The following is a 12,760-nucleotide window of genomic DNA, read 5'->3' as shown; positions in this document are numbered from 1 at the left end:
GATTCAGCCCCAGAAAAAAATGAGATTAAACAAGGCAACCTCTAGTCACACACACAAAAACAAAGAGAACAGAGGAAAAGGAAAAAAAAGTAATAATAATAAAAACAAACAACAGCAAAAAAAAACCAAAAAACTCTTTATCTGTTTTATAAGGAGCAGCTGGTGGGGGCGGTCTACTGACCTTGCAGTTCAAAGCGCTCTGCAGTCTGGTCCCTTAACCTGCAGAGCAAAAAGAAAGAAAGAGAAGAAAGCAAAATCATGTATCCTTTATAGGGTTTCTAAGGAGCAGCTGGTGGGCCCGAACTTCCGACCTTGCAGTTTAAAAGGTTCTGCAGTCTAGTCCCTTAATCTGCTGGGGCACAGTAGGATTGCCTTGTTGCTGTTGGTAAAAATCTCCTCAAGGCATCTCCCCTTGTGCTGGCTTGTGCCAGCTTGTGCCTTGCTGGCAGGGCTTGAGCCTTGGAGGTTAGGCTGTGGGCTAGCCTGTGTTGCTGGGTCAGGGAAGCGCCGGACGTCCCTCCCCTAATGCTCTTTTATAGGGTTTCCGAGGAGCGGTTGGTGGGTGTGGACCCCTGACCCTGTAATTCAGGTGACCTTGTAGTGGCACCCCAGCCCTCAGGGCCACATCGGGGCTCTTGCTGAACCTTTTAAGATAAAAAATAATAATAAAAATAAAGGGGAGACCCAAATGGGGTTCCCCAGTGGGTGCTCGTGGCAGGAGGTGGGCTGCTTGCCCTCGCGCTCTGCGGTTCAGTTGAGCATGAGGTGAGCTGTTTGCTGGCGCATGCCCAGCAGGGCTGAGGGACACTGCTCGGTTCAGCGGGAGGCGGGTCACTCGCTTTCACGTGTCTGGCAGGCCCGCGGTACGCGGCTCGGGCTGGAGGGGAGCTGCTCGCCTGTGTGCGCGTGTGCCCGGCGGGCCCCGGGAACACACGGGTCAACTGGGCAGGGCAGAAGTGGCTCAGGCAGGCACAGTCCGAGCCTGATGACGTCAGACAGATGCCGCTTCTCTTTTTCTGCAGGCTCTTTTTGTTTTTCCTTTTCCCCTCCTAAACTAACTTCCCTCTGTCCACTCTACGCGCAGAAATCCCACCTTGGGGTATGTGTCACCAGTGGCTCTCCCTGTTTGAGTCTCCCAGCCACTGGAGGCTCCGCACAAGCTGGTTCCCGCCCCACCCCCTCACGCCCAAAGGAGCTGGGGCTGCCGCGTCTCAATTTTAAGAAGCCTGTACTTCCTTGCACAGTGATTTCTCAAAGAAGTGGGTCTAAGGCTCTGGCGCACTAAGATTCACGCTGGCTGTGAGACTGTGAATTCCTACCTGGGAGGTTTAACTCGCGAGTTGTCCCCCCCTGATCCCGGAGCCCCCACTCACCCACACCGCCTGGCCTCCCTGGCAAACCGGAAGTCCCCCTCACTTTCTTGAAAATTTAAAATTTTTATTCCATTAATTCCTGGTGCCCTGTTCTTTGCCAGTTCCTTCAATGCATCTTGGACTTCCTCCTTCATTATCATTGGCTCTTGCTCATATGCTACCTTTCAAAATGGTTGAACATTAACCATTTCCTTTTTGTACAGTGACTCTGTGTATTCCTTCCATCTTTTCTTGATACTTTCTGCATCATTCAATAATTTGCCGAGAGAATCTTTCAGTAATGAAAGTTGAGGCTTGAATTTTTTCTTCAGTTTCCCCAGCTTGAGAAATGCTGAGCACATTCTTCCTTTTTCGTTTTCTGATTCCAGATCTTTGCACTTTTTATTGTGATATTTGGCTTTATCGTCTTGAGCTGATATTTGAATTTTTCTTTTCAGTCCTTGGACCTCCTCATTTCTTCCATTGGCGTTAGCATTTCTATGTTGGAGAGCAAGTTTCAGTGTGTCTTCTGACATCCATTTTGACCTTTTCCTTATTTCTTGTCTTCTCAATGACTTTTTGCTTTCTTCGTGTATGATGTTTGTGATGTCATAGCACAACTCTTCTGGTCTTTGGTCTTTAGTGTTTACTGTATTAAATATGTTCTGCAGATTGATGGTCTGTTCCACATTCTGCCCCTAGCCTTGTTTTAACTGATGATATGGAACTTTTCCATTGTCTCTTTGCGCAGATGTAGTCAGTTTGATTTCTATATATTCCAGCTGATGTGGTGCATGTGTATAGTCGTCTCTTATGTTGTCTAAAGAAGGTATTTGAAATGAACAAATCACTGGTTTTGCAGAATTCTATCATGCATTCTCCAACATCATTTCTATCACCAAAGCCATATTTTCCTACTCCTTGCTCCCAACCATTGCATTCCAATCACCAATAATGAACAAGATATCTTGATTGCATATTTGAATGATTACAGATTGAAGAAGCTGGTAGAATTCTTCTATTTCATCCTCATTAGCTTTAGTGGTTGGTGCATAAATTTGAATAATAGTGGTATTAACTGGGCTTCCCTGTAGGCGCATGGATATTATCCTATCACTTATAGCATTGTACATAATGACTGATCTGGATATGTTATTTTTGACAATGAGTGAAACACCATTCCTCTTCAATTTGTCATTCCAGCCATAGTAACCTATGAGGTTGCAGATTCAAACTGGCCAATACCAGTGCGTTTCAGCTCACTAATGCCTATGATATCTATGTTTATGCATTCTATTTCATTTCTGATAACTTCCAATTTCCCAGATTCATACTTGGTACATTCCACGTTCCAATATTCAATGGATGTTTACAACTGTTTTTCTTCATTTTGACTTGTGCCCCATCAGCAAATGAAGGTCCTGCAGGCTTTTCTCCCACAGGTTTTACTCCATTTGCATCATCACATTCAATGCTACTTTGATGAGGCAGCTCTTCCTCAGTCACATTTTGAGTGCCTTCCAACCTGAGGGGCTCATTTTCTGGCACTATATAGGACAGTGTTTCTATGCTATTCATAAGGTTTTCAGTGACTTAATATTCAGAAGTAGTTTTTTTCTCCTTCTTCTTAGTCTGTCTTCTTATGGAAGTTCATCTGAAATCTGTCCACCATGGGTGACCCTGATGGTATTTAAAATACCCATGGCATAGTTTTCAAAATCACAGCAACTCACAAACCACCACAGTACAAAAAACTGATAGACAAGTGGTGGAGGAGACTTATATTAGATACATCCAAATGTTCCACAGAAAATTTGAGGAAAATAATGAAATAGTCAGAAAAGTGCTACAGGAGCAACCAAGCAAAATAGATACACCTTTGGAATCAATAAATACTTGAAAAAAGAGGTCGGGACGGTTAATGCTAAAGTACCAGAAATGACAACATACTGAAAAGGTAAAATAGTAAAATTGAAGGGATGGATGCCAGAACCAGTGAGCTTGAAGACAGATCTCTTAATACTATATGAAGATAGAAAAATAAGTAATAAAAATAATGAAAAAAAATAGTAAAACACCTAAGATTCATGCAGGTCATGAAGAATAACTTGTTGCTGATTGGAATTACAAAGCAGGATAAACCCAACAAGAACATCACTAAGACATATCTTAGTCAATCTCTCCAAAATCAAAGACAAGCGGAGAATCCTGAAAGTAGCTAGGGAAAAAAATAAATGATACCAGCAAAGGAAAACCAGTAAGAATTAGCTTTGATTTATCAGCGGAAACCGTGCAGGCAAGGAGACATTGAGGAGAAATATAGAAAACTCTGAAAGAAAAAAAAAAAAAAAAAAAGCAACTGCCAACTAAGAATCATATAACCAGAAAAGTTGTCAATCAAATATGAGGGACAAATCAAAACATTTGAAGGCAAACAGAAATTAAGGGATTTTGGAAACTCTAAGCCAACACTCCAAAATATACTAAAGGGAGTTCTATGGACTGAGAATCAATAAGACCAGACAAGAATGAGAAATCGATATATGTGGCAGACCAGCTGGAACTCAGACCAGAGATGGAAAAGTCCAGGGCAGAACAAAACTACAAGATTAAAATGAGCAGATCTGGGAGGTCAGTCTATGAACAGGACAAGTATAAAGCACAATAAGGGAAAAGTTTAGTAACAGAAATTCAGGTGGTGCAGAAGTCAGGTAGCTCTTAGAATACAACAATCTGTCATAAAAAGAGGAGGTATGTAATGAAATATAGGATAACCTCAGAGAAGCATAATATATCTCCACATCAAGTCAAGAAAAGAATTATCCAAAAAGATTATGGAAACATTAACACTATGAACAAATTGACATGAAAAAGCACCAAAAAAACAAAACAAAACACAAAAAAACCTCACTAAATGCAGGCATATGGAACAAAGAAACCAGCAGCACCACAAAAAAACAAACAACACAATATCAGCAAATAATTCATACATATCGATAATCACACTGAGCGTCAATGGATTCTATGCACCAGTTAAGAGGCAAAGAGTAGCATAATGGATAAGAAAACAGGATCCTTCAATTTGCTGTCTTTAAGGAACACACATAATACACAAAGACAGAAATAGATTAAAAATTGAAGGATGGGAAAAATATATACCAAGCTAATGGCAATCAAAGACAAGCATGAGTGGCAATATTAATCTCAGACAAAATAAACTTTAAAGAAAAAAAATAGCATAAGAGACAAATAAGGTCATTTTCTCAAGGTCAATGCATCAATTAATAAAGAGGATATATCCATAATAAATATCAATCCTCCCAATGAAAGATCCCGAAAATACATAAAGCAAATCCTAATAGAATTGAAGAAAGAAATAAATACCTCTAGAATAATAGTAATAGATTTTAATACACCACTTTCAAAAAAGGGCAGAACTACCAGAAAGAAACTCAAGACACAAGAGAAACTGAACGACACAATCAGCCAACTTGACTACATAGATATGTACAGAGCATTGAACCCAACAACAGCACAGTACACATTCTTTTCCAGTGCACATTTAACACTTTCCAGAATAAATTATGTGCTGGCCACAAAGCAAGTCTCTATAAATTTTAAAACATTAAAATATTACAATGCATCTTCTCATGCCACAATGCTATAAAATTAGAATCAATAGGAAGATCAAAGAAACAAAAACATATAAATGAAAACTTAAGAATACCCTGCTCAAAAGCTACTGAGAATGAAAACACAATATACCCAAACCTTTGGACACAGGAAAAGAAATGCTGAGAGGATAATTTATTGCAATAAATGCACACATTCAAAAAGAAGCTGAACCAAAATCACACATTGACACAATAGCTCCAATGATTAGTAAAAGACCAGCAAAGTAAAGCTACAGCCACTGGAAGACATGATATAATAAAGATTAGAGCAGAAATAAATGAAATAGAAAACATAAAAATTGAGAAAAAATAAACAAAACAAGAAGCTGTTTCTATGAAAAGATTAATTAAATTAGCAAATCACTGGCAAATCTATCAAAAGAAAAGAGAGAGAAGATACATATAACACGCATAAGAAACCACATGGGTGACATTACAAGAGACAAATGTAAATAAAAATGATAATAACAGAGTACTATGAAGACATATACCCCAACAATTTTGAAAATCTAGAGGAGATGGATACATTTTTAGAAATATACAACCTACGTAAACTTACACAAAGTGAAGCAGAAAGGTTGAACTAATCTATAACAAAGATGTAATAGATCAGATTATTAAAAACAACCAACAAAAAAAAGTCCAGGCCCAAATGGTTTTATTTGTGAATTTTACCGAACATTTAGAGAAGGGCTAACACCTACTCAAACTATTCCAGAATATGGAAAATAATTGAAAACTTTCTAATACATTTTATGAAGCAAGCAAATCCTCATACCAAAACCAGAGAAGGACATAACTAAAACAGAAAATTATAGACCAGTATCCCTCATGAATATAGATGCAAAAATTCTCTAGAAAATTTGAGACAATAGAATTCAACATTTTTTAAAAATGCATCATGACTATGATGGATGCAGCAGGAATGCAAGGATGGGTCAATATTAGAAAAACAATCAACATAATTGCCACATAAATAAACAGAAGGACAAAAATCACATGATTATATCAGTTGATGCAGAAAAGGCATTGACAAAATCCAATAACCATTCCTCATAAAATCACTCAGCCAAACAGGAATTGAAGGGAAATTCCTCTACATAATTAAGAGCATATACACAAAACCAACAGCCAACAGCACTCTGAATGGAGAGAAACTGACAGCATTCCCTTTGCGAACAGGAACCAGACAAGGATGCTTATTATCTACACTCCTATTCAACATTGTGTTGAAAGTCTTAGCCAGAGCTATAAGTTAAGAAGGGAGATTAAATGTATCCAAATTTGCAAAGAAGAAGTAAAACTATCAATTTGCAGATGATACGATTCTATTCATAGAAAATCTCAGAAACTCAGCCAAACACACACACACACACACACACACACACACAAAATCTGGAACTAATTGAAAGATTCAGCAAAGTGTCAGGATATATGATCAACCTTTAGCAGGTTTTCATGGGCTAAATGTGACAGAGGTAAATAGTGATGTATACTCAACCTTGGAACAAGATGAATCTGTGACACAGAGATCCAGGAATAGTCTGAATGGGTAAAAGAGGGGAAATAATGTTACAGTCTTGGTGTGGCACTGTGGGTTAATGTGCCAGACTGCAAAGTCGTTTGAACTGCAAGGTCGGTGGTTCAAGCTCACCAGCCGCTCCTCGGAAACCCTATACAGGGTCGCTATGGGTCAGAACTGACTCGATGGCACTTCACAACAAAAATGTTACAGTGCTTGACTATCTTGTGAATATTGTTTTCCCTTGCCTACTATTGTAAAATAGACATTTGAATGGCATAGAAAGAAATACAGGGAACTATGATTACAGAAAGCTTGCAAGGCGATCTTCAGCTGATAGCTGATTGGAATGCTTAAAAGGGGTTCAAGAATGTGCCTAGTGAAATAGGCTTCTTGTTGGGCCTTTGCAGAGTGTGAAGCCTTAGGTGGAATCCTGATCTCCATCCAGAACTTTCTGAGGTGGGACATTCCCACTTGAAAAGACATGCAGACCAATGCCAAGCAGCTAGGAAAACAGAAGATACTTCTTGGAAGAAAGACAAGCAGGAAGAGGACAAACAAACAAAAGAACAGACTAGTTATTGCAAGAACAAGCAAACTCTTCATTTGGGAACCATTGAGGCAAGCCATCCAGGCCCTTCAGGATAAACCACCTTTCAATACTAAAACTCAAAGGGATCACACAAGCAGGCTTATAAGTTCACTGGTGACATCACTGGTCTACTTGTGAGTGGAAGAGAGGGAAAGGCAGTAATGAAGACATGGGGTGTGTTTGGACTCCTTTCGAACTTAAGATAAGAAATAGAAGAGGATGGTCTGGTTGGTCCAAATTGGGAAAGAGTTGGGAACTCCTAAGCCCATGGACACTACTGACCTAGCCACTGGGGGCTAGAGATGAGAGTGAAGCATCCAGCTGATATGAAGTGGGGGGAAACATGCAAGAATGCCTATATTTGCAGATAGTACCCATTTGACCTAGCTTGGATGACTTGATGATCAATACTTGACTAGAGGATGATGAAGAAGTTTGATACAGGAAGCAAATGTAAATTGTTACAATTTGGTGAATTTTACCTTTGCTTATGGATGTAGTTGCTCAAAATATCCACCAAGAGGAAAGGAGTCTTTACTTCAAGGATCAAGTCTATTCCCTCAGTACATAGATCAATGGAACCGGCAACTTAGACATTGACTACTTAAAATAGGGAGTGCTGTAAAGGCCTGTAGTGGCTGGTTTACAAGTTTTCAAGAGGAAGTTTAGTTTCAGAGCAAGCAGGTGAAGGTAGAATCCCCACTGAAAAGTTTTCATCTTGTCTAGATGGGTCTGGTGAAAGGAGATGGGGATAGGATTCTTTTGATTCAATAGTGAGTAATTGCTATGATAATTTATTGTGATTGTCACAACTGTAAAGGTAGAAGATGTGTAGCAAAAAAGCCTTTTATACACATCTTCTAACAGAGACAGAGGCAGAGGCAATGGCATGGAGAAATAGAGCAGCTGAGTACTCTAGACTTTAAATTATTATATATTCCTTTGTGTTTTTCTGTACATAAAAAAAAATGAGGGAATATAGTCAAATACTTTTAATTGATGGAGGGGATTGTAATTGTTGCAATTAAACAAAATATGATTGGTTGAGTGCAGCCATGTAAACTATCACTCAATTCACAATAAAAACTTAAAAAATAAACAGTTGGATTCCTATGTATGAATGAAGACAGTTTTGAAAAGCAAATAAGGAAAACACCAAAAGGATGAACTATTTAGGAATAACTCTAACCAGAGTTGGGGAGGGGGGGAAGCAATGTATAAAGAAAACTATAAAACATTGATAAGTGATTTACAAAAATGGAAAACTGTACCATGCTCATGGAAAGGATGGCCTAACATTGTGAATATACCAATATTACCCAAAGCAATCTATAGGTATAATGCAATCCCAATCCAGATTCCAACAACATTTTTTGAAGAGATGGAAAAAAATGGTCATGAATTTTATATGGAAGAGAAAGAGTTCACAGATACACAAAACACTACTTAAGAAGAAGAACAACGTGGGGAACTTCTCACTTCTTAATTTCAAAACTTACTACATAGCCACAGTGCTTAAAACTGTCTGGTGTTGGTACAATGAAAGATACATAGATCAATGGAACAGAATTGAGAACCCATAAGTTAATCCATTCACATACAGTCAGTCAACAGATCTTTGACAAAGAACCAAAACACATTAAATGGAAAAAGATAGTCTTGTCAATAAATAATGCTGGCAATACTGGAGATCAATTTGCAAAAGAATGAAACAAGACTTATATTTCACACCATATACAAAAACGAGCTCAACATGGATTAAAAATCTAAATTTAAATTCCAGAACTACAACCACATGGTTTACTATGCCAGGAATGACAAATTGAAGAGGAAGTGTTGCATTAATTGTCAAAAAGAATATACCCAGATCCATCATGAGGTACAACGATGTCTGTGATAGGATAGTATCCATGCGCCTACAGGGAAGACCAGTAATTACCACTATTATTCAAATTTATGCACCATCCACTAAAGACAGTGAGGATAAAATAGAAGAATTCTACCAACTTCTTCAATCTGAAATTGATCAAACATGCAAATATTACTGGTGATTGGAATGCAAAGGTTGGGAACAAATAGGAAGTATCAGTAGTTGGAAAATACGGCCTATGGAGATCTCATGATAAAATTTTGCAAAATCAAAGATTTGTTCATTTCAAATACCTTCTTTAGACAGCATAAGAGATGACGATACACATGGACCTCACCAGATGGAATACACAGAAACCAAATTGACTACATCTATGAAAAGAGACAATGGAAAAGCTCCATATCATCAGTCAAAACAAGGCCAGGGACAGATTGTGGAACAGACCATCAGTTGCTCATATGCAAATTCAGACTGAAACTGAAGAAAATGAAAACAAGTCCACAAGAACCAAAATATGACCTTGAATATTGTTGTTGTTATTGTTAAGTGCTGTCGAGTCGGTTCTGACCCATAGCGACCATGCAGGGTTTCCGAGGCTATAAATCTTTACGGGAGCAGAACGCCTCATCTTTCTCCCGCAGAGTGTCTGGTATTTCGAACTGTTGGCCTTAAGGTCCACAGCCCAATTCGTAACCACTACGCTACCAGAGCTCGCACCTGAATTTAGAGATCATCTGAAGAATAGATTAAACACTAAAAACTGAAGACCTGAAGAGTTGTGGGATGACATCAAGAGCATCACACAGGAAGAAAGCAAAAAGTCATTAAAAAAACAAGAAAGAAGGGAGAGATTAAAATTGATGTCAGAAGAGAAACTGAAGCTTGCTCTCTAGCATAGAGATGCTAATGCAAATACAAGAAATGAGGAGGTCCAAGAGCTGAACAGAATATTTAAAAGGTCAGCTCGAGAAGACAAAGTCAAATATTACAATGAATTGTGCAAATATCTGGAGTCAGAAAACCAAAAAGGAGGAACACGCTCAGCATTTCTCAAGCTGGGGGAATTGCAGAAAAAATTCAAGCCTCAACTCTCATTATTGAAAAATTCTCTGGGCAAATTATTAAATGATGCAGAAAGCATCAAACGAAGATGGAAAGAATTTACAGAGTCACTGTACCAAAAGGAAATGGTTAATGTTCAACCATTTCAAAAGATAGTATATGATTAAGAGCCAATGATACTGAAGGAAGAAGTCCAAGGTACATTGAAGGAATTGGCAAAGAAAAGGGCACCAGGAATTGATAGAATAAAAATTTAAATCTTTCAAGAAAGTGAGGAGGCACTCATCTTTGCCAAGAAATTTGGAAGACAGCTATCTGGCCAACTGATTGGAAGAGAATCATATTTGTGTCTATTTCAAAGAGAGGTGACTCAATGGAATGTGAAAATCATTGGACAGTATCTTTGATATCCCATGTGAATAAAGCTTAACTAAAGGTAATACAGAAACGGCTGCAACCGTACATTGACAGAGAACTTCCAGAGGTTCAAGCCGAATTCAGAAAAGGACATGGAAATAGCAATATTGTTGCTGATGTCCAGTGGATCTTGGCTGAAAGCAGAGAATACCAGAAAGATGTTTGGTGGTGGTGGTGGTTATGTGATGTGGAGTCAGTTCTGACTCATAGCGACCCTGTACAGGGTTTCTGAGGCTGTAAATATTTATGGGAGCAGAAAGCCTCATCTTTTTGCCATGGAACAGCTGGTAGTTTCAAACTGCTAGCCTTGCAGTTCACAGCCCAATTCGTAACCACTACACTACCAGAGTGCCTTAGAAAGATGTTTATCTGTGTTTTATTGACTACACAAAGGCTTTCAATTGTGTAGTTCATGACAAGGTATGGACAACATTGCGAGGTATGAGTATTTCTGAACACTTAATTGTGCTCATGAGGAATCCGTACATGAACCAAGGGGCAGTTGTTCAAATAGAACATGGGAACACTGAATGGTTTAAAATTAAGAAAGGTGTGTGACAGGGTTGTATTCTTTCAGCATACTTATTCAACCTGTATGTTGAGCAAATAATTTGAGACGCTGGGTTATATGAAGAAAAGTGTGGCATCAGGATTGGAGGAAGACTCATTAACAACCTGCGATATGAAGATGATACAACCTTGCTTGCTGAAAGTGAAGAGGACTTAAAATACTTACTGATGAAAATCAAAGACCACAGTCTTTGGTATGGATTGCATCTCAATGTAAAGAAAACAAAAATCCTCACCACTGGACCAATAAACAACATTCTTATCAACGGAGAAAAGATTGAAGTTGTCAAGGACTTCATTCTTCTTGGATCAACTATCAACACTCATGGAAGCAGCAGTCAAGAAATCAAACGATGTATTGCATTAGGAAAGTCTGCTGCACAAGACCCTTTTTAAGTGTTGAAGAACAAAGATATCAGCTTGAGGACTAAGGTGCACCTGACCCAAGCCATGGTATTTTCAATAGCCTCATATGTATGTGAAAGCTGGACAGTGAATAAGGAAAACCATAGAAGATTGGATGCTTTTAAGTTACGGTGTTGGAGGAGAATATTGAAAGTGCTATTGGATGCCAAAAGAACCAACACATCTGTGTTGGAAGACGTGCATCCAGAATGCTCCTTGGAGGCCAGGATTGTCAAACATGGTCTTTCACACTTCAGATATATTTTCAAGAGAGACCAGTCGCTGGTAAGGTGGAGAGTCAGAGAAAAAGAGGAAGACCCCCAGCGAGATGGATTGTCAATATGCCAGCATCAATGGGCTCGAGCATGGCAACAATTGTGAGGTTAGCCCAGAATCAGGCAGTGTTTCGTTCTGTTTTGCATAGGGTGTCTATGTGTTGGTATCTACTTGTTGGCACCTAACAACAACAACAATGAAAAAATAGGAACAAAGTTATGGGCTTTGTTATTGTTATTGTTAAGTGCCGTCAAGTCGGTTCTCACTCATAGTGATTCTGTATAGGATTTCCGAGGAGCAGCTGGTGAAGTTGAACCACCAACCTTGCAGTTCAAACCAACTTTGCAGTCCAGTATATTAACCCACACTGCCACATCAGGATCCCATTATGAGCTCTAATACATAGCATGGCAAAAAATACACAAAACATAAAGGACAAAATAAATGACTGGTACACACTAAAAATTATAAACGTATGTGCATCAAAAGGTTTTAACAAAAGAGTAAAGAGGGAGCCCACAGACTGGGATTTTTTTCTTTTTTTTTTTGCAACGATACATCAGACAAGGCACTAATCCCTAAAATTTATAGGAAGATCCAACACCTCTACAAGAAAAAGACAAAAATAACCCAATTAAAAAATGGGCACAGGACATGAATAGACACTTCACCAAAGAAGACATTCAGGCAACAAACAAACATCTGAAGAAATATTTAGGATCATTACCCATTTATTGTTGTTGTCAAGTGCCATCGAGTCATTTCTGGCCCATAGCAACCCTGCTTAGGGTTTCCTAGGAGTACTGGTGAGCATGAACTGCTGACCCTCTGGTTCAAAGCAGCTTTGCAGTCCAGCACATTAGCCTGTAGCACCACACCAGGACTCCAATGCAAAGCAAAACAAAAATGAGATATCATTTCACACCAGCAGTAACTGTGATGTTCAAGAAATCAAAGGACAACGAATGCTGGCTTGGGTGTGCAGAGACTGGGACCCTCCTATATTGCTGGTGGGACTGT

Source organism: Chrysochloris asiatica, unplaced genomic scaffold (assembly GCF_000296735.1).
Source record: "Chrysochloris asiatica unplaced genomic scaffold, ChrAsi1.0 scaffold00239, whole genome shotgun sequence".
Classification (NCBI taxonomy): Eukaryota; Metazoa; Chordata; class Mammalia; order Afrosoricida; family Chrysochloridae; genus Chrysochloris; species Chrysochloris asiatica.
This window is presented reverse-complemented; position numbering follows the sequence as displayed.